Below are 20,115 nucleotides of genomic sequence, written 5' to 3' on the forward strand. Positions count from 1 at the left end.
ATTAAGAAAAATAAAAAAATAAAATCGGAATCGGTACTTTATTGGAATCAAGAATTTATCACGGAATCGGTAATTGTATTCGATTCGGGGAAAGATTTTGGCATATGAATATATATATACATATATATATATATATATATATATAATTATTAATTATTTACTATAATAATCATTAAATACCTACAGACACTAGTGTTTTATGCTTTCAGGAATCATCAGTTCAGGGTGTCACAATTTTCGCCCCTTTAAGAAGTAACTTTCTTATTAGTGGAGCACTGTCAGTTGAAATGTAAAAGTCGGTCATTTGACCTGCGTGCGAAATCCCGACACTTTGGTCGCTCAATCACTCTATAACCTTCTTGTATAACATTTATGCGTTTGTAAATCTTTATTTTCATTTGAATATCGTTGTGGTAAACCTATGTTTTTTTTTTATTGCTAATGAAAAAAAAGTTGGCTTTGTTCGAATCTCTCAACAAGCGGAAATCATAACTTCCCGCACTAATGATTCCGGGTCGATAATACACTGGGATCTCTAGGTATTATATATATATATATATATATATATATATATATATATATATATATATATATATATATATATATATATATATATATATATAAAGCTGAATGTGTGTGTGTCTGGTCACGAATACGGTCCTATATGGTTGACCATTTTAAAAAACTGATTATATATATAATGATAGAAGATATATCGAGACACAGGAATGGGTATGTTTGATCTGGCAGAACGGTGGTTCATTAAAATTGTGGGGTCTGCGTTCGCGCCTGGTCCACAAAGTATGGAGATAAAGAATATAATAATTAAAAAAAAACGTTTACAAGTGTTTTTGATATAGATTTACATAAGAATATGTTTATAAGTATGTTTTAACTTAAATAGGAATGGTATAATAAAATTATGGGGTCTGCATTCGCGCTGGCCCCCATAGAATGAAAATAGGCGCAAACTCTAATAAAGACTTTTTATATCTATCTGCGTAAGTATGCTTTGATAATTATGTTTCAGTTTGAAGAAATATGGTATAATATAATTATGGGGTGTTCGTTCGCGCCTGACCTCCATAGAATGGAAATATGTCACAAAGTTTAACAAGGTTTTTTAATATAGATCCACAGAATATTGTAATAAGCGTTTCAGTGAGAACAGGTATGTTATAATAAATTATGGGGTTTATCTATTTTATTTTTACTTTCATCATATTTTGCTTTTGTTTTGATACCCCCAAATTCGAAGCTATCTCTTTACAACCCTTCCTTTCCATAAGCTATCATAGTTTAATAAATCAGAGTCCATTTTCTGTAGGCTGTTTTTTGAACCCAGTCAACGACGGGTATTTTGCTAGTATATATATATATATATATATACATATATATATATATATATATATATATATATATATATATATATATATATATAGTAATTTATAAAATATATATGGCGATTAAGCTACACTGAATATTCCGCGTTTCATCCACTCTAGGATTCTTCAGGCTTATGCGCCATATATATTTTATAAATTACTAACTAGCTCTACCTACGTATTGAGCAATTTTGAAGTAAATACTTAAAGTTTACGAATAAATCTATACTTTCGTATATTAATTTTATGTGAATAAATGAAGTAGTTATATATATATATATATTGATATATAAATATATATATACACATATATGTAACTTGTTTTTTAGAAAAAATAAATCCAGCAGAGTGCTCAATTATAAGGAAAATCCGAAATAAGAGCGTATTTATATATATATTTTGTTTACAGAGATGTGTATTGCCTGACGAGAGCTTGATATGGGTATCTAAAACGGTTCTACTTATCAGCTTGAAACCGACGGTACCAATGACTTGTCTCATCTAAAAGTTTTCTGTAAACAATATATATATATATATATATATATATATATATATATATATATATATATATATATATATAAGGAGTGAGGTCACCAACAATTGGTATGTATTTTTTTAACATTATTTTATTATTCCGTATTTTTATATTAAATTAAAAAAAAAATATTTAGATCAGGGTAATAATCTTTTTAAATCATTGAAACAGTTTTTACCACGTTTCAAACGTTCTGTGAAGCGTTCACACACACACACACACACACACACACACACACACACACACATACACATATATATATATAAATTTTTTTTTTTTTTTGGTATCGAGGCATCAAAAGAGGTTGGCAGAAGTACATTGAGACATAAATTCCGGGGCATAAAAGGTCACTCGTTTTTATAATAAAACTCCCGGCTTCGTAGTTCTTCAACGTTTTTATTTTTTAGTTAAAAATAGGAGGGTTTTTCTTTTAAAACAACAATTGTAACATATTTACAATATAAGCAGGCATGATCGTCGAGTAAGAGAGATAGAGTTGAAGAGAAAAAGAGAAATACAGAAAGAAAGAGGGGAAGAGAAGAGAGTAATTATCAGTAGGAAGTAAGTATATATATATATATATATATATATATATATATATATATAGAGAGAGAGAGAGAGAGAAAGAGAGAGAGAGAGAAAGATATATATATATATATATATACACACACACACACATATACAGGGTGACCCAAAAAGAACGGGCCCCAACTCTAATTAGGCCCCGTTTCTTAGTGTTTTGTCCGAATGAAATGAAACGTTGGTCATAACTAGTTTATTATATTCAAAACATCACATAGAAACACTAGAGTCTTTGGCCTTTTTTTCTCCGTTGACTGTAAAATACTCAGAAAAACATTTGAATGTCCTCTGTTTTTTTTGGTCACCGTATATATATATATATATATATATATATATATATATATATATATATATATATACATATATATATATATATATATATACATATATATATATATATATATATATATATATATATATATATATATATATATATATATATACTAGCATTGGTGCCCGACGTTGCCCGAGTGTTTGGAGGTGTATGCTGAGCAAAAAAACAAACAAAACCAAACGGTAAATTTTTTAACTTTGACCCCTAATATGACCCCTGAACATTTATTAAATCGAGTTATTAAGTTAGGTTCATGTCCAAGGAACATATATGTAAACTTTCATGTGTTTGGACTCCAAATTGTCGGAGGAGTTTGGTAGAGTTCTTAAAGGTCAAATCGTTGAACTTTGACCCCTTAACAGCCAATTTTTTGGCCGAAAACCGATCACATAGATTTTCCCAAATCTCAGTACCCTGTACATCAAAGTTCGAGTCTGTAGACTTAAAATTAACAGAGTTATTGCGAAGGAAAATGTACACAGACAGACAGACAGACACGTTCACTTATATATATATATATATATATATATAGATATATAAATATATATATATTGTTTTGTGTGTGTATTGATATTCATATTAAAAAACTCTTTTTTCCATTTATTCAAAAGGAAAATACAACTTTATTATATATGGGACGTGGAATTGCATTAATCTGTAAAAAATCTAGTTAATTTGCATATTTTTTCAAACATTTCTTTTTATTAATTTCCTATTAATTTTTTTGATACGTTTTTAATGAATTCAGTTATTTATACGAAAGTGCATTTTTACCTAAATTCGAGTTGGGAATAATTTTCCCTTTTACAAATTTGGTACCCCCCAAATGGAGAGCAGCATATATACTGTTTGAAATATAATTATCCACTGACACGTGAGGGGCTGAATCTAGCGATATTCGAAACACGAATTAAGTTTTAAGTCATAAATGTGGACTTATCTTTGTCGTCATAAATTGTCTGCGCTCGAAATCTTTTATTGGTGTAATATGCGTTGGTACGAATTCTCTACCGTACTGCAAGCAGAAGAGTTCACCCTCGGCGTCAACTTCCTGACTAATTCAAACGAAGATATTTTTAATGGCGTCTGTGGGTGCCATTTGGTTGTCAAAGTCCCACAGTAGCCGCGAGAATAAATCAAAAGCTATACATTGACATTCGTCCTCTTGTTTGCTGTAATTTCCACACACACACACACACACACACACACACACACACACACACACACACACACACACACACACACACACACACACCACACCACACCACACCACACCACACAAAGCACACACACTACACAGACAACAGGCACACACTACATACATACACACACAACACTAGTAACATAGACATACACTCACAACACACACTAATACACAAAACATACACATACACACACTACACCCACAACACTCACAACACACACAGCACACACACAACACGCACATACACACACTGCACACACAGCACACACAACACACATATATACATACGGATATTGTAGACGTATATATACATATATCACTATTCCATATCTATCAATCGACTATTATATAAAAGGAACGGTGTGTGTGTATATCTGCGTTTGAGTTCGTTCCCCATGGACTCGGAAACGGCTGGGTCGATTTTTTAAAACTTTTACAGGAAGGTACTTGATGTATATGAGAGTGGTTCACGTAGTATATATATATCGGAATACGTCATATAAATATCGGAAATTGATAATCTAAGAAATCCGATTAAAGAAAGTTCCATTTTTATTCGCGTTAACACATTTGTATAAACTAACATCACGAGTAGACTTGCGAATTTATCACGGCAGAGACAGCAAGGTTTAGCCTCTAAAAACGGGGGCGTATTCGAAATAAATTGTTCTTTTTCGAACATAATTGAACCATAATACTTGACTTTTGTACTTTTAACTTTTATTCAAGTTATCATGTAAAATTATTTCATAAAACTAACATTGGTTCTTTGATAAGATATTAAAATAAATATTTCTATTTAATTTAAAGGTAAAGCATAACTGTAATATATATGAGTGTTCGAGTGGCATTCACCGCAAAAGATCAAGCTAATTTGCATATTCTTTAAAGCATTCAGTTTAATTAATTCCCTATTAGTTTTTTTCGGTTTTCTTATGGAATGATCATGTTTAGTAAACTATTACGTGTAATTATATTTATACAGATATTGTACATGATTTATACTTGCGTAATATTTGCGTAAAAAAGGTTATAGTAAACACAAACCTCTTTCTGTATATATTCAAGTATGCGTAAATATATTTATTTTAAAATCTTGCCTACCAAACTCCTCCTAAAGTTTTTGGTTACAGACATGAAACTTAATATATAGGGTACTCGAACCTATGCGTAACTTTATATTTGGGTGTTAACTAGGAAAATCAGTGCAAAAGTGTAAAAATTAAAGAAATGAAATTTGCCAGATGAAGCCCAAATGGCGGAATTACGAATATGCATGCATAACGTAATAGCTACTCATGTTTTCATTTTTAGCCTTTCAACAAGTAAATTTTGGATCTATTTCTGATAATTGTTCCTTCTGATTGTGTAATAAATGCTCATTGCCTACTCGGGAATGCTGATCAAACTGAAATATTAATAGACATTACTCAAAACTCCCGACACCAGGTTGAAGAGCCCTTGCTCAAAACGTTTTCTCATGGGATGATAATGTTTACTAAACTATTACGTGTAATTATATTTATACAGATATTCTACATGATTTATACTTGCGTATATATAGATTTGTTAAAAAATTTTGATTACAAAACTCTATTTGTCAGTTTTTGGTTTACAGATATGAAACTTCATATATAGGGTATTCAGTCCCATGTGAATGTTTTTATTTATATTTTAGCCGGTGGAAAATCTATGTAAAAATGTGATATTAAAAAAAAATGGAATTTGCCAGCAGAAAGGAAAATTAGACGAAAAGATGAAAAAATAAATAAATAAGCAGAAAGAAAAATTAAAAGAAAGAAGAAAGGAAATAAAAAAAAAACAAAAAAAATTAGAAGAAAAGAAAGAGAAAAGTTAAAATAAAAAGAAAAATAAAAGAAAGAAGAAAATAAAATTAAAAAATAAAAAAGACAAAGAAAATAGAAAAGAAAATTAGAAAAAATGAAGAAAGAAAATTAAAAATTAAGAGGAAAGGAAGTAAAAAAATTAAAAGAAAAAAGAAAAATGAAATAAAGACGAAAGAAAAATTAAAAAATAAAAAGAAAAATGAAAAAGAAAATAGAAATAAAAAGTAGAAGAAAGAAGATAAGGAAATTAAAAGAATGAAGAAAGGAAATTTAAAAGAAAGAAAAAGAAAAATTAGAAGAAAAGAAAGAGAAAAAATAAAAATAAAAATAAAGAAGTAAAATTTAAAAAAAGAAAAGAAAAAGAAAAAAGAACAGAAAATAGAAAAAGAAAACTAAAAGAATGAAGAAAGAAAATTTCAAAGAAAGAAAAAGGCAAAGTAGAAGAAAAGAAAGGCTAAAATTAAAAGAAAAGAGAAAAAAAGAAAATTAGAAGAATGAACAAAGGAAGTTTAAAAGAAAGGAGTAAAGAAAATTTTAAAATCGAGAAGGAGTATTAAAAGAAAAGAAGTAAGGCGACTAAGAAGAAAAGAGAAAGAAAAATTAGAAGGAAAGAGAAAGGATATTAGAAGAAAGTACAAATAGAAGAAAGAAAATAAAAAAAACAGAAAAAATAAAAGAACAATGAAAAGTGACAAGAAAGAAAATTCGGAGAAAAAAATGAAGAAATAGAATAGAAAGGAAAAAATTTAAGAAATAAAAAAAATGACAAAAGAAGAAAGAAAATTTAAAAGAAGAAAACAGAGAATTAGAAGAAATAAAAAAAAGAGAAAAGAGAAGGAAAATATAAATGAAAGAATAAATTAAAAGAAAGAAGAAAGAAATCTCCGGAAGAAAAGCAAATTTTATCCTTATAAAAGAGCCAATGGTTTTCCTTTCTCAAGGTCGGCCATCTTGTCCGAATGTGTTGATGCTTTAAAAATGGCCGTTTGGGAAATAGCGCCAATCGCTGATATCAAAGGCGTGCAAGACAGAAGAAAAAAAAATGGTTCCTATTTAGAATAATTACGCATTTAAGTGTATCGCCATTTAATTCTCTTTTCTTCTTCTAAGACAAAACCGCAGAAAGCACTTAATTGCAAAGCTTAATTTGGCCGAATAAAGACACCAAACATGCACAATTGGACTCCATTATCGCCAGTTTCCGCAGCCTCTGCCCACCCCTGGCCACACCAACCTACGCGAGCCCGTCTTATATCTATTGGTTTATTTGGTTCTTTTGTTTTTAGGCATATCAAACTTTCGGGTGCCATTTAATACTAAATCTAGTCCCTATTTACGTGCTTACGTACAAGGGCAGAATTAGACAGAAGGTCGGTTCTTTATGTGGGAAAAGTACAGCTTTTAAAAATTGGGAACACCGAATTGTAATTTTGTATTATTCAGATTAATTGGACTAATGTTATAATATTGAGTGCTATCTCTACTTTTCAGCCGATGGACCTTAAGAATTTCTTCAGGTTTATCTTACCAGCCTCATAAACCTTTCTATTCAACCCTGGAATCTTATTGTGGAGGTTAGGAATCATGCTGTCAAACTCGGGAATCTCTGTGGAATTTCGAATTGAAGATGTTAGTAGCATGTTCTCGTTCCATCAGCCTTGATCGGGTAGACGTCTTAACTAATTCGCAATTATGTTCTTAATATCGCCCACGCGGTGGATTGAACCTTTTACCAGCACTTTTTTTTACTTGGGTGTCACCACTTATCAAGGCCTGGAGGCTACTCGAGGATAAGTACCAATCAATGTAAGTTGGTAGTGCAATCGTTGTTTAGTGTAAAAAGTGGGTAGAAATTGATTATTTATAGGGGCGGCTACACAAGAACTTGTTTACATTTGATTTGAAAGCAACCATGTTGTATTCAACCGGGAAGCAGGCCAGCGGAGTAGTGTTTCACAGGCGGACAATTCTGGAGGGGGGAACTTTGTTCACGGAATCTTAGTTTTGTTTTAGGCACAGTTAGAGAGTGAAGGAAATCGTATATAGTGGTTGTAGCTAGTCGAGTTATTTTTGTGAGGGTTTGGCAAGGAGAAACGATAGACTGGAGTTCAGTCGAGAATTGAATTTTATCTAGTGACGTGGAGACGCCCCTCCATAGCATTAATGGACTATCTCATGACGTCACTTCCTCTGGTGACGTCACTTCGGGGAACGAGTACCGGTGCCCGGGAGAGTTTGGTAAGCCACTAAGCAGGTCGTATGCAAATACCCAAAAGTTGAGGAATGGTATTGCTCAACCCGCCTTGCCTGTAATATATGTGAATGCATGTTTGTTTCTAAGAGTCCTGTGTTCCTTTCGTTTTTATTACCATTTAACGCCATAACGAAATGATAACTCGTTGATTAAATAAAAATGTTTCGTCTGAAATTTGGTGCAGTTTCCCTGAGTTCGATAGGAAAATTTCATCAAGTTCAACAGAAATATTCTTGAGTTCGACAAGACACACTTGAAAAATATCGTAGGTTACACCGGCACAAACTTTGTGAAAAATAACACTCTACATGCGAACAGTAGTCCGAAACATCCTAAGAATACACATTATGAATCCTTATTTAAAAAAAAACAAAAACAGAAAATGAAAAATTACTTCATCATAGTTCTTCATTATTGACCGAATACAGAAAAAAAAAAAACGAATTCATCATCAGAATATTTACTACACCTACTCTTAGCCTAAAGAAAAGTCAGTCATACATCATTGCTCCCGATGTTATAAAATATATGTTACCGCTAATAAACGGAATTGGATTTAAACTCGCTATAGCCAATTCCAGAGTCAATCTTGGTATCCACTACACCTAAACACGCATTTATCCTCCTGTTTCGTCCCAAAACTAACTTGATATCAATTACATGAACGTCAAAGGTCAGTGGATAAAATAATGCATGAATAAAAAAGATAAAGTTTAAGACTAAAAACAGACCGCGCACGTATGTATAAATGTATTTCATTCGATTTGCTTTATTCGTCGCTCAGGAGATATTAATGATAATGCAATGCATATGCTGGGTTCGAATCCCTAACTATGAGATTAAGTGGCCACCTTATTCAGAAAGAAAATTTTTTCTACTATTATATAAAAAACTGTGTCTGTCTGTCTGTCTGTCTGTGTTTCTGTGAGTTCATTCTCTATTGACTTCAAATTCGGCCGATTTTTTCGAATTTTCACACAAATGTGCCTTCTGTATCTGGTAGTGTTCTTAAATAGGCTTTGTACCGGAATGCCGCCGATAATTATCGTAAATCGGTAATAAACAAACAAAGAAAAAACATTAAAGATAGAACAGTCCGAGCTTGACCCAAGTAACAACTTTAACACACTCACACGTCATACTTGCATTTGAGAAGTTTTATCACCGCACAAACAGGTGTGTCTAGCGTATAAATTCAACTGTACGTTCTTTTATATGACAAGGGCGCGTTCGAGATGAATGTTTCTGTTTAAAGTACAATTGAACCATGATACTTGACTGATTCATTATAAACTTTAATTAAAACTATTATCACCACACAAGTATAAAAACAAGAAATATAATATATGCAGTATGTTCTTTGATATGACAGAGGCGCGTTCAAAATGAACGTTTCTGTTTAGAACACAGTTGAAGTATATTTGACTTTTGCGTCTTAAACTTTGATTCTAGTCATTATCTATATAAATAATTTTATAAAATCAACGGAAGGTTCTCTACAGTGCAATGCCTTATAGATTAAATCAGTGCGGGAAGAATGTGAGCTTCCTCCCGGTGCAGCGCGATGGCTTCCCAAATAGCAATCAATCGATCTGATTGAAAAGTAGACGATTTCACCGATTTCGATAACAATAAAATATGGGAGGGTTAAACATTTGTGGATTCTTATTAAATCTCGGGCAACGTCGAATCTCCCAGCTAGTTAAAAAATAACTATATTCTTTAACCCGTTTAAGCAGGACAAAAGTTATAGCCCGTTGATTTAGAATTAGTGTTTTATGCTAAATTTATGGTTGAATAATACTAACCCTTATATTAATTGGTCCCCCGATAAAAGGAGGGTGGACCTGTAAATTCACCGTTCGTCCGTTCGTCCGTTCGTCTGTCCACATTTTTTTCGATAACTACGCCTTGCAATGTTTTGAAATTTTGCACAAACATTAAAACTGATATGAGTAAAAACGTAAGAGAACGAATTTTCCGGGAAAACTCCCCCCCTCGAGGAGTGCTTTTCGTGTTACAATGGTTAAAATTGACACTTTTTTGCTTATTAAAAAAGAATTGATGTCTTGGATTTTTATAAAACATTCTGAAAAGTTGTAACTAACTGATTTCTATATAATTTTGTTTGTCTACACTTCGCGATAACTCTTGGGTGTGCCTAAGGGGCTCGTTTAGGGCTAATAAAAACACTCCATTTTTGGGGCGATTTTACCATATTTGTCCAAAATTTTCTGTGTATGTCTATTTAGCAGTTTTGCATGGTGTTGAACTAAAATTTAACTATGTTAAGGCCTTGGGAATTTTTTGATGCTAAATGGAGAGGGGGCGACAAATGATGGACTTAGTCATTTCTTTTTTTGCATGGTACAGAACTCAAACTTACATATGTTAAGGCCTAAAACTGCACCGTTTGTTCATTTTTACCAGGATTTGACGTCCCCTGGGGAGTTTTGGGGCTAAATGGAGGGGAGCAAATCCTGAACTTAGTAATTTTTATGCCTCGTTTATTGTGACCTTTTTTTTTGGGGGGGGCTGCATGCTTCACTTGTTATCTCTTGCTGTTCAGCAAACGGATACCATAATATTTAGTTCGCTGCACCTTATCGTAACAAACCATGGATGTTTTTTTCTTAAATCATTACAGATTGTTTCTATCAACGGGACAATAATATTATCCTCCCGATTTCTTCAGACAATTCAAACCAAAAGAAATGATTCTTAAAAATAACAAATGAGTATTTAAAACTAGGATTTGAATTGCTGGATATTTTTTTCTTATTTATCTCTTTCAGCTTCCCTTTCTTACCCGCATAATTTTTTCCTTTTCTTTTCTTCCTCTTTAACAAGCAACCTCCTCGTTTTCTTTGTAATTCATTTTAACTTTAACTTTTCTTCCGTCTTTAATCTTTAACTTTAATTCCTATCTACATATGATCTACATTTCCCACCCCACCCCTTTACTCTTTCACTTCCTTTCTTCCCTCTCACTTCCCCCGCCCTCTATCCAACACCTCAAATCCTGGTATTTAATACTAATTTGTAAGTTTTATAAATCGTTTATTTTGGCTTGAATTGTCTGAAGAAACTGACAGCATAATATTATTGTCATGTCGACAAAAAAGATCTATAATGAGTTAAGCAAAAAACCCCCCCCAAAAAACAACAGCAAAACAAAAAACACCCGAAAGAATAAGAAATGCAGCTCCATATAACAATTGAGCATTTTTTCCTTGTTTTTTTTTTACTGAATATACTTCCTTATGTATATATATATATATATATATATATATATATATATATATATATATATATATATATATATATATATATATATATATAAAATATATATGGCGATTAAGCTACACTGAATATTCTGCGTTTCATCCAACTATAGGATTCGTCAGGCTTATGCGCGAATTCTGTGGTTGCTTCTTGTTTTTATATATGTTGAGGATTTCTAGTTGGCCAATCAGCCTTCTAGTATCCACCGCGCCCCTTCCTATCAGCCAATGGGCATGCATTTTATCAAACAAAGGATCTGTTTCCCACCTAACTACAAAACGATCACACACACATATGTATATATATGTGTGTGTGTGTGCATGTATGTGTGACACATAGGTATATTTATAAAAAAAAGGAGAACGTCTACCTAAAACCACTAACCTAGTTCTAAAATGTTTTATGTATTTATGTTTTAAAATTTAAGTCTATTTCTTTTTAACAATTTTAGTAAAGAGTTATTTTTGTCATCATCCATATATAAATGAATTCTCTTTGGATATTATAAACTTTTTAGAAATCGGATTATGTAGGTGCCCTGTCTGCAATAGGTTAAAATTAATTTAAACTGCATTCTTATTTTTATTTTTGCATTTTTTTATTCAAATCTTCTTGAGACTATATATATGTATGTATGTATGTATGTATATATATATATATATATATATATATATATATATAAAGTTTTTTTTACATGGGGGTCACCATTATCAAGGCCCGAAGGCCACTCAGGGATAAGGGTTATTGCTTGTACAGTAATCAATGAGATAGTATTGTAGTAATCATTAGTATTGAGCGTTTTGATAGAGTGTCTTACTTAAGGGGGCGGTTTGTCAGGAGTTTGTTTATGTTGGACTTGAAGACGTCCAAGTTGTAGTTAGGTGGGAAACAGGCAAGCGGCAGAGAGTTCCACTGGCGTGCAGTTCTAAGAAAGAAGCTTTGCTTAGGGAATCTACGTTTGGATTTAGACACATATACAGAGTGGGAAAATTATTGATAGTAGTTTCAGCCAGACGGGTATTTCTTGGAGGGACGAGAGATTGGAGCTCAGACGAGCACCTGCCATGGAAATAACGATAAAACAAAGACAGGCTCGCAACATCTCTTCTGTGGGTGAGAGGTTGCAGGGAAGAGAAAAGGGCATCCCCCACTAAACCACTAAGTTTACTTTTTTTGCAGCTCCTGCCCAGGTATGGCAGCAGTACTCCTTTGTTTGATAAAATGCATGCCCATTGGCTGATAGGAAGGGGCGCGGTGGATACTAAAAAGCTGATTGGCCAACTAGAAATCCTCAACATATATAAAAACAAGAAGGAACCACAGAATTCGCGCATAAGCCTGAGGAATCCTATAGTTGGATGAAACGCAGAATATTCAATGTAGCTTAATCGCCATATATATTTTATAAATTACTAACTAGCTCTACCTACGTATTGAGCACTTTTGAAGTAAATACTTAAAGTTTACGCATAAATCTATACTTTCGTATATCAATTTATGTGAATAAATGAAGTAGTTATATATATATATATATATATATATGTATATATATATATATATAATATAAAGCTGAATATATATGTGTGTGTGTGTGTGTGTGTGTGTGTGTGTGTGAACTGTTGGAAAGTTTTTTACTTCATTATTTTAATATAATTTTTCGTGGTTTTTAGGAACTGGGACGTTATGTTTAATAGCGGGCGATGCCAGGTGTATCTGCTAGCATATATATATATATATATGTATATATATGTATATATATATGTATATATATATGTACATGTGTGTGTGTGTAAACGTCAATAGGCCGTATATATATAATATAAAGCTGAATGTGTGTGTGTGTGTGTTGTCACGAATAGGCTTCTATATGGTTGACTATTTTAAAAACTGATTACATATAACGATAGAAGACGTATCGAGACATAGGAATTGTTATGTTTGATCTGGCAGAACGGTGGCTCATTAAAATTGTGGGGTCTGCGTACGCGCCTGGTCCAGAAAGTATGGAAATAAAAAATGTAAAAAAACGTTTACAAGTGTTTTTGATATAGATGTATATAAGAATACTTTGATAAGTATGTTTTAACTTAAATAGGGATGTACAATAAAATTGTGGGGTCTGCGTTCGCGCCTGACCTCCATAGAATGGAAATAGGCACAAACTTTAATAAAGACTTTTCATATCTATCTGCGTAAGTATACTTTGATAATTATGTTTCAGTTTGAAGAAATATGGTATAATAAAATTATGGGGTGTTCGTTCACGCCTGACCTCCATAGAATGTAAATATGTCACAAAGTTTAACAAGTTTTTTTTAATATAGGCCCACAGAATATTGTGATAAGTGTTTCAGTGTGAACAGGTATGGTATAATAAATTATGGGGTTTATCTATTTTATTTTTACTTTCATCATATTTTGCTTTTGTTTTAATACCCCATAAATTCGAGGATATCTCTTTACAACCCTTCCGTTTCACAACCTATCATACTTTCATAAATCAGAGTCTATTTTCTGAAAGCTGTTTTGGAACCCAGTCAACGACGGGTACTTTTGCTAGTATATATAATATATATATATATATATATATATATATATATATATATATATATATATATATATATATAAGGGAAGTTGTATTATCAGCTGGAGAGCCATGTATTTTACAGCTGTCCTGTTTTTAAATCTACGAAACAGCTACATGGTAATCAGCTGATGATCCCCGTTTTCTATTTAGAACATTTTAGTCAAGGTTTTCTCTTTTCATTTTTATGTAATTAAATTATGTTTTAAAATTTAAGTCTATTTCTTTTTAACAATTTTAGTAAAGAGTTATTTTTGTCATCATCCATATATAAATGAATTCTCTTTGGATATTATAAACTTTTTAGAAATTGGATTATGTAGGTGCCCTGTCTGCGATAGGTTAAAATTAATCAGTTCTAAGAAAGAAGCTTTGCTCATGGAATCTACGTTTGGATTTGGACACAGATACAGAGTGGGAAAATTATTGAAAGTAGTTTCAGCCAGACGGGTATTTCTTGTGAAAGATTGGCGAGGGGGACGAGGGATTGGAGCTCAGACGAGCACCTGCCATGGAAATAACGATAAAACAAAGACAGGCTCGCAACATCTCTTCTGTGGGTTAGAGGTTGCAGGGAAGAGAAAAGGGCATCCCCCACTAAACCACGAAGTCTATTTTGTACTCTGTCAAGGCAGGATAGGCTGTTTTTAGCAGCTCCAGCCCAGATGTGGCAGCAGTACTCCATCCTTGGACGTACTTGGCTTTTATACAGATAGAGAATTGTATCAGTAGTGAGATATCTTCTGGAGCGGTAGAAGGATCCCAGCATTTTCCATGTGAGAGCAGAACAAGTGCATATGTATGTATCTATGTATATATATATATGCATATATATACATATATATATATACATATATATATATACATATATATATATATATACATATATATATATATTTATATATGCACGTTTTCTGCTCTGACATGTACTTGATATGGCAATACTAAAGAATACCTTCTTTTTTCCCCGGTGCTTCATCATTACAAATCTTCATTACTTGGCCTGCATTTCTTCCTGGAAGATGAGGGGAATGTGTATTAACTTATTTCGATATTGATCAGTCACTTTTAAACTGTCTCCCCTTTGAACCGCGTGACCTGCCCCCTCTTCTAACTTTCCCTCTTGCTTAAACATCATTACCACTCCTCTCCATCAACGCACTCACTTTAGTTAACTAAAACCCACCCTTTATTCGCTCGTGTAACATGTTATCACTCTTTGTAGCAATGCCGCTTACTCCGCACCTCTCGCATTATATATATATATATATATATATATATATATATATATATATATATATATATATATATATATATATATATATATATATATATATATATATCATAGCATAGCAGACCGCCCAGCATTTCCCGGTCGTAAAATACGCTTAAATATGATATTTTGATCAATGCTGATTTCGTATCTATGATTATATCATATTGGACCCAATATATAGCAATGATTTATAAAATTAAAAAGAAAAATGACACATACTCTAACAACAAGAATTGAAGCCAAAACGTTTAGCTTATGATTTAATTTTTTAAAAAGAAGTTAGTGTCTACTATAACCTTTGTAGCCAAATATTACGGAAGTATAAATCATATAAAATATATGCATGGATAGAATTACACGTAATAGTAAACTAAAAATGATCATTCTATACGAAAACCAAAAACACTAATAGGGAATCAATTGTAATGAATGTTAAAATTATGCAAATCAGCTAGATATTTTGCAGATCAATGCAATATCATATATATACATACATATATATATATATATATATATATATATAAAGTTGTATTTTCTTTAAAATTAAATAAAAGCAGATTTTTAAGTTGAATATCAATATACAAATATATATATATATATATATATATACACAGATACACACACACACACACACACACACACACACACACATATATATATATATATATATATATATATTGTTTCATCTTTCCAGATAATCGCCGTCATATGAGTTCTCCCCATCTCGTCCTCCATGCTATCTCAGTCCGACCAGATTTGCACATCTTGAAGCAGATGTGACATACAAATTGAGCAATTTCCGCTGAGTTTACTTCGTCTGGAGGTTGAAGTTTGTTCCTAGGAATGATCATATATCTTCTTACTTGCAAACCCTGCTGCATTTCAAATAGATCGCTTGGCTTGGACTAATAGACACAATGTTAAACCTGAACAGTAGTTTTGTGTGACTTAAAGTGGTTGAAGTAGCCAGCTTTTTTTACAGAAGTACTCGTTCACAAGTGCTGTATTTTTAGCTCTGTGCGTCATGGTTAAGACCGTTAATTAAACTTTTTACGAAGCTCTCGCTTAAGATTGCTCTTGGCCTGTTTACTTTTTTCTAGAGCATCACAACTTTCCTGTACAAGCTTGCGCCACTTCGACCATGGCAGAGTAAGTTTTTTTTTCTCCATAAGTATCTTTTGATTTGTAGGACTTTCAAATTGTTCTTTCTACAGTCTCTGAACCTCTCTCTAGTCTTATGTTGAGAGCGCTTGCCATTTTCCAGCCTTCCAAAATATTTTTCGGCATTCTGCAATATTTCATTCGGACCCCGTGGCCCACTCAATGCATGTGAGATCTGATTACAAGAGTCCCAACACTAGAGCAATGTGCTTTCACAAGGACCTCAGTGTCGGGTACTTGTGCTTACCACTTGATGTTTAAGATACGTCTCAAGCATTTTTGGTGAAACCGTGCAAGCCATTTAACATTTTTCTGATGAATACAACAGCGTGGTTAGCAGACACGTCTTATAAACACAGATCCTTGTCATGTCTATGATGTCATGGTCAGACCACACTCTATTCTCTAACTTTCCACAAGCTACAACAGCCTTCTGAATTCATCTGTGGATTTCAGTATCAAGAGAACCGTTCCTTGAAAGAGAACCACCAAGTTAGACAAACGAATCGACTACCCCTAACCTAGGACTAAAAAACATGATGTTTGGCTCCGCGTATGACTGGCCCGGTGCAAGAGTGAACATCACGTTTGTGTTAGACGCACTGATCTTCAAACCAAAAGCAGTGCAGGAATCAGCAAAGCGATCCATATCGAGCTCAGTGTGCGAAAAAACAAAACAGTATCGTTTGCAGTCAGTTCATATTCGGTACTCGTACTGGACTGGTGACTGAAGTGTTGTCTCTGCTCAGATGCTGCACACAAATTAATTGTCCTCAGTCAATGGAGGGGGAAACACTTCTATACTAAGGCAATTTTTGCAGCATCATCTTTTGAGGGGAGCTGGTTATCTCCCACATAAAACCGACCTGGTGTCACATTTGGTTCGTGGGAAACAAATAAACAGTATCGCTTGCAAAAAATATAGAGGACAGAGTAGGCGCAGAAATATCAGCTTGTTTTACACCGTTGTCAACTGGGATTTCATCAGATAATTTTCCGTTAAAGGAGTTTTTATTTCCCTATGCAGTTCCTTGAATATTCTAACAAAAGTTGGAGGACACCCTACTTTTTCTAAGATTAACCCGAGAGAATTCCTGTTGACGATGTCAAATGCCTTGGTCCGATCTACAAACACCTTATACAGCGGCATCTGCTGCTCAATGAATTATTCCTGTGCTTGACGGGTTGAAAAAATCATAACCATAGTCTCTTTGTCAGACTTAAAGCCTCTTTGTGACTCTGGAATAAAATTAAGACAACCATTTTCCAGTAGTCTGTTTAATAGAAGTCGTGCTAGAACCTTTTCAGCAGCTTTCAACAGCGTGACCCCACGGTAGTAGTCACAAATATTTATCTGTCCCTTTCCTTTAAACAGGGGCACCAAGACACCGTCAATCCAATCCTGTGGAACAGGGGCGCCTGTTCAAATCTCGTCAACAAAACCAAGGATAGCCTCAGAAATATTCACACTTCCAATCTTAAGAAGTTCCACCGGAAAACCATCTAAACCAGGTGCCTAGCTAGCGTTGATTTGTGGCATTGCCAACTGCACCTAATCCAGACTATGCAAATGATCCGTTCCGAATACATTATCCTGTGGTAGGCCGTTAATTGCATCAACATCCACTGCTGAGGGATTGTGAAACACACCAGTAAAGTGCTCCTGCCATCTTTTCAAAATATTTTCTGGATCCTTAATGATAATAGAACCATCTTTTGATATCATGGGAGATATGTAAGAGGTAGGAGAACCAAATACTAGGTTCAGGTGTCCATAAAATTCCTTCGTACTCTTTGTATCATGCCTTTTGGATTTCCTCTGTTATATATATCCACCATTGTTTGTTTTTTTATTTTTGTTAGCTCACGTTGCAATGTGGCTGGGATCTCTTTGTATTGTCGCAAATTAGCTGTATGATTAGAATGACCTTCATGAAGTAAAGATCCATCAATTGCCTGTTTATTCATGAGCAATTGATTAATTTCAAGATTGCTGCTATCGAACCAGTCCCTGTTCTTATTCCTTTTGAAGCCAAGATCACCAGCAGAATAAACGTGAGTCTAGAAATTCACCCATGTGCCATCAAATGCAAGATTATCAAGCTTTTCGACCATACTCTTGTTTGGACTTCAGACAACTTTAACTTGACATCAACACGGCGAGACACCACTATGACACATTTTCTTACGGATTCGTAGATTAAACTTTCCTCTCACCAACTTGCGATCAGTGTCACATCTAGCAGTGCGCATGACCCTAAAAGTATATGTATCTCCAAGGTCGCGTTTGGGGTTATGATGAAGTCAATTAGGTGATCATGCTTTGAACGTGGATGTATCCAAGTAGCTTTGTGCTTCAGTTTACGGTAAAAAAAATCCGAGTGCACCATTTCTGCAAAAAACCATCGGTTTACCAATCAAGAAGGGAGTGTAGGCTGATGAAACCTCGGTTGGTATTCTCCAGATAGACAGGTTTCTGATTGAGCAGCAATATCTATATCAAGTCTCTGTAGTTCTGCAGTGACAAGCGCTGTCATGCGCTCTAGAGGATTGGATGACCCTTCAAGTAGAGTACGTACATTCTAACAGCATAAGTTTCCTCCTTTTGATAGATAGATTTTTGTTTTCTTCCAGCTTACATGACCCACCGTTAGCCACAGGAGGCTAACCAGTGACAGTATGACAGAAAATTTAAGTGCATCTTTTCTAGCACTTCCCAAGACTCTGGGTAAGCAGTGCTCTACCTGAATAGGGGTGTTCACTCACAGCAACCCCCACCGGAGTTGGCCTCTGTCACGTGAAAGCACAACAACGACGTTAAGGTAGGGTCCCTGTCGCCTCTGTGGTCAGGTCTGTACATGCTTCCATTCCTCTATCGACATAGGACTCGCAGTAGAAATCAACGACAGATAAAAGACAAAAAAAAATATAAAAAGATGAAAAACAAAATATATAAAAAGATGAAAAACAAAAAACATAAAAAGATAAAAAAACAAAAAATATAAAAAGATGAAAAACAAAAAAATATAAAAAGATGAAAAACAAAAAATATAAAAAGATGAAAAACAAAAAATATAAAAAGATGAAAAACAAAAAATATAAAAAGATGAAAAACAAAAATATGAAAAGATGAAAAACAAAAAACATAAAAAGATGAAAAACAAAAAACATAAAAAGATGAAAAACAAAAAAATATAAAAAGATAAAAAACAAAACATATAAAAAAGATGAAAAACAAAAAATATAAAAAGATGAAAAACAAAAAACATAAAAAGATAAAACACAAAAAATATAAAGATAAAAACAAAAAATATAAAAAGATGAAAAACAAAAATATAAAAAGATGAAAAACAAAAAACATAAAAAGTTGAAAAACAAAAAATATAAAAAGATAAAAAACAAAAAATATAAAAAGATGAAAAACAAAAAACATAAAAGATAAAAGAGAGATCCCAAGTAACATCTGTACATCATTGTATCAAAGTGATAAACGCTTGTACGACACAAGTGCCACTCTCTAGTGACAAGCCATTGCAAGATGTCCGGCAATTGCTTTGGTCGCAGATTTCCCTATGTGTTGTCTTCGCCTTGCAGGATTGCCTTCACCACGGCTTGTAGGAGTTTTTTCTATACCCCTAATGTCATTTTCTTATAACTGGGACTTGGGT

Source organism: Euprymna scolopes, chromosome 30, assembly GCF_053919585.1.
Source record: "Euprymna scolopes isolate OS-2025 chromosome 30, ASM5391958v1, whole genome shotgun sequence".
Lineage (NCBI taxonomy): Eukaryota > Metazoa > Mollusca > Cephalopoda > Sepiida > Sepiolidae > Euprymna > Euprymna scolopes.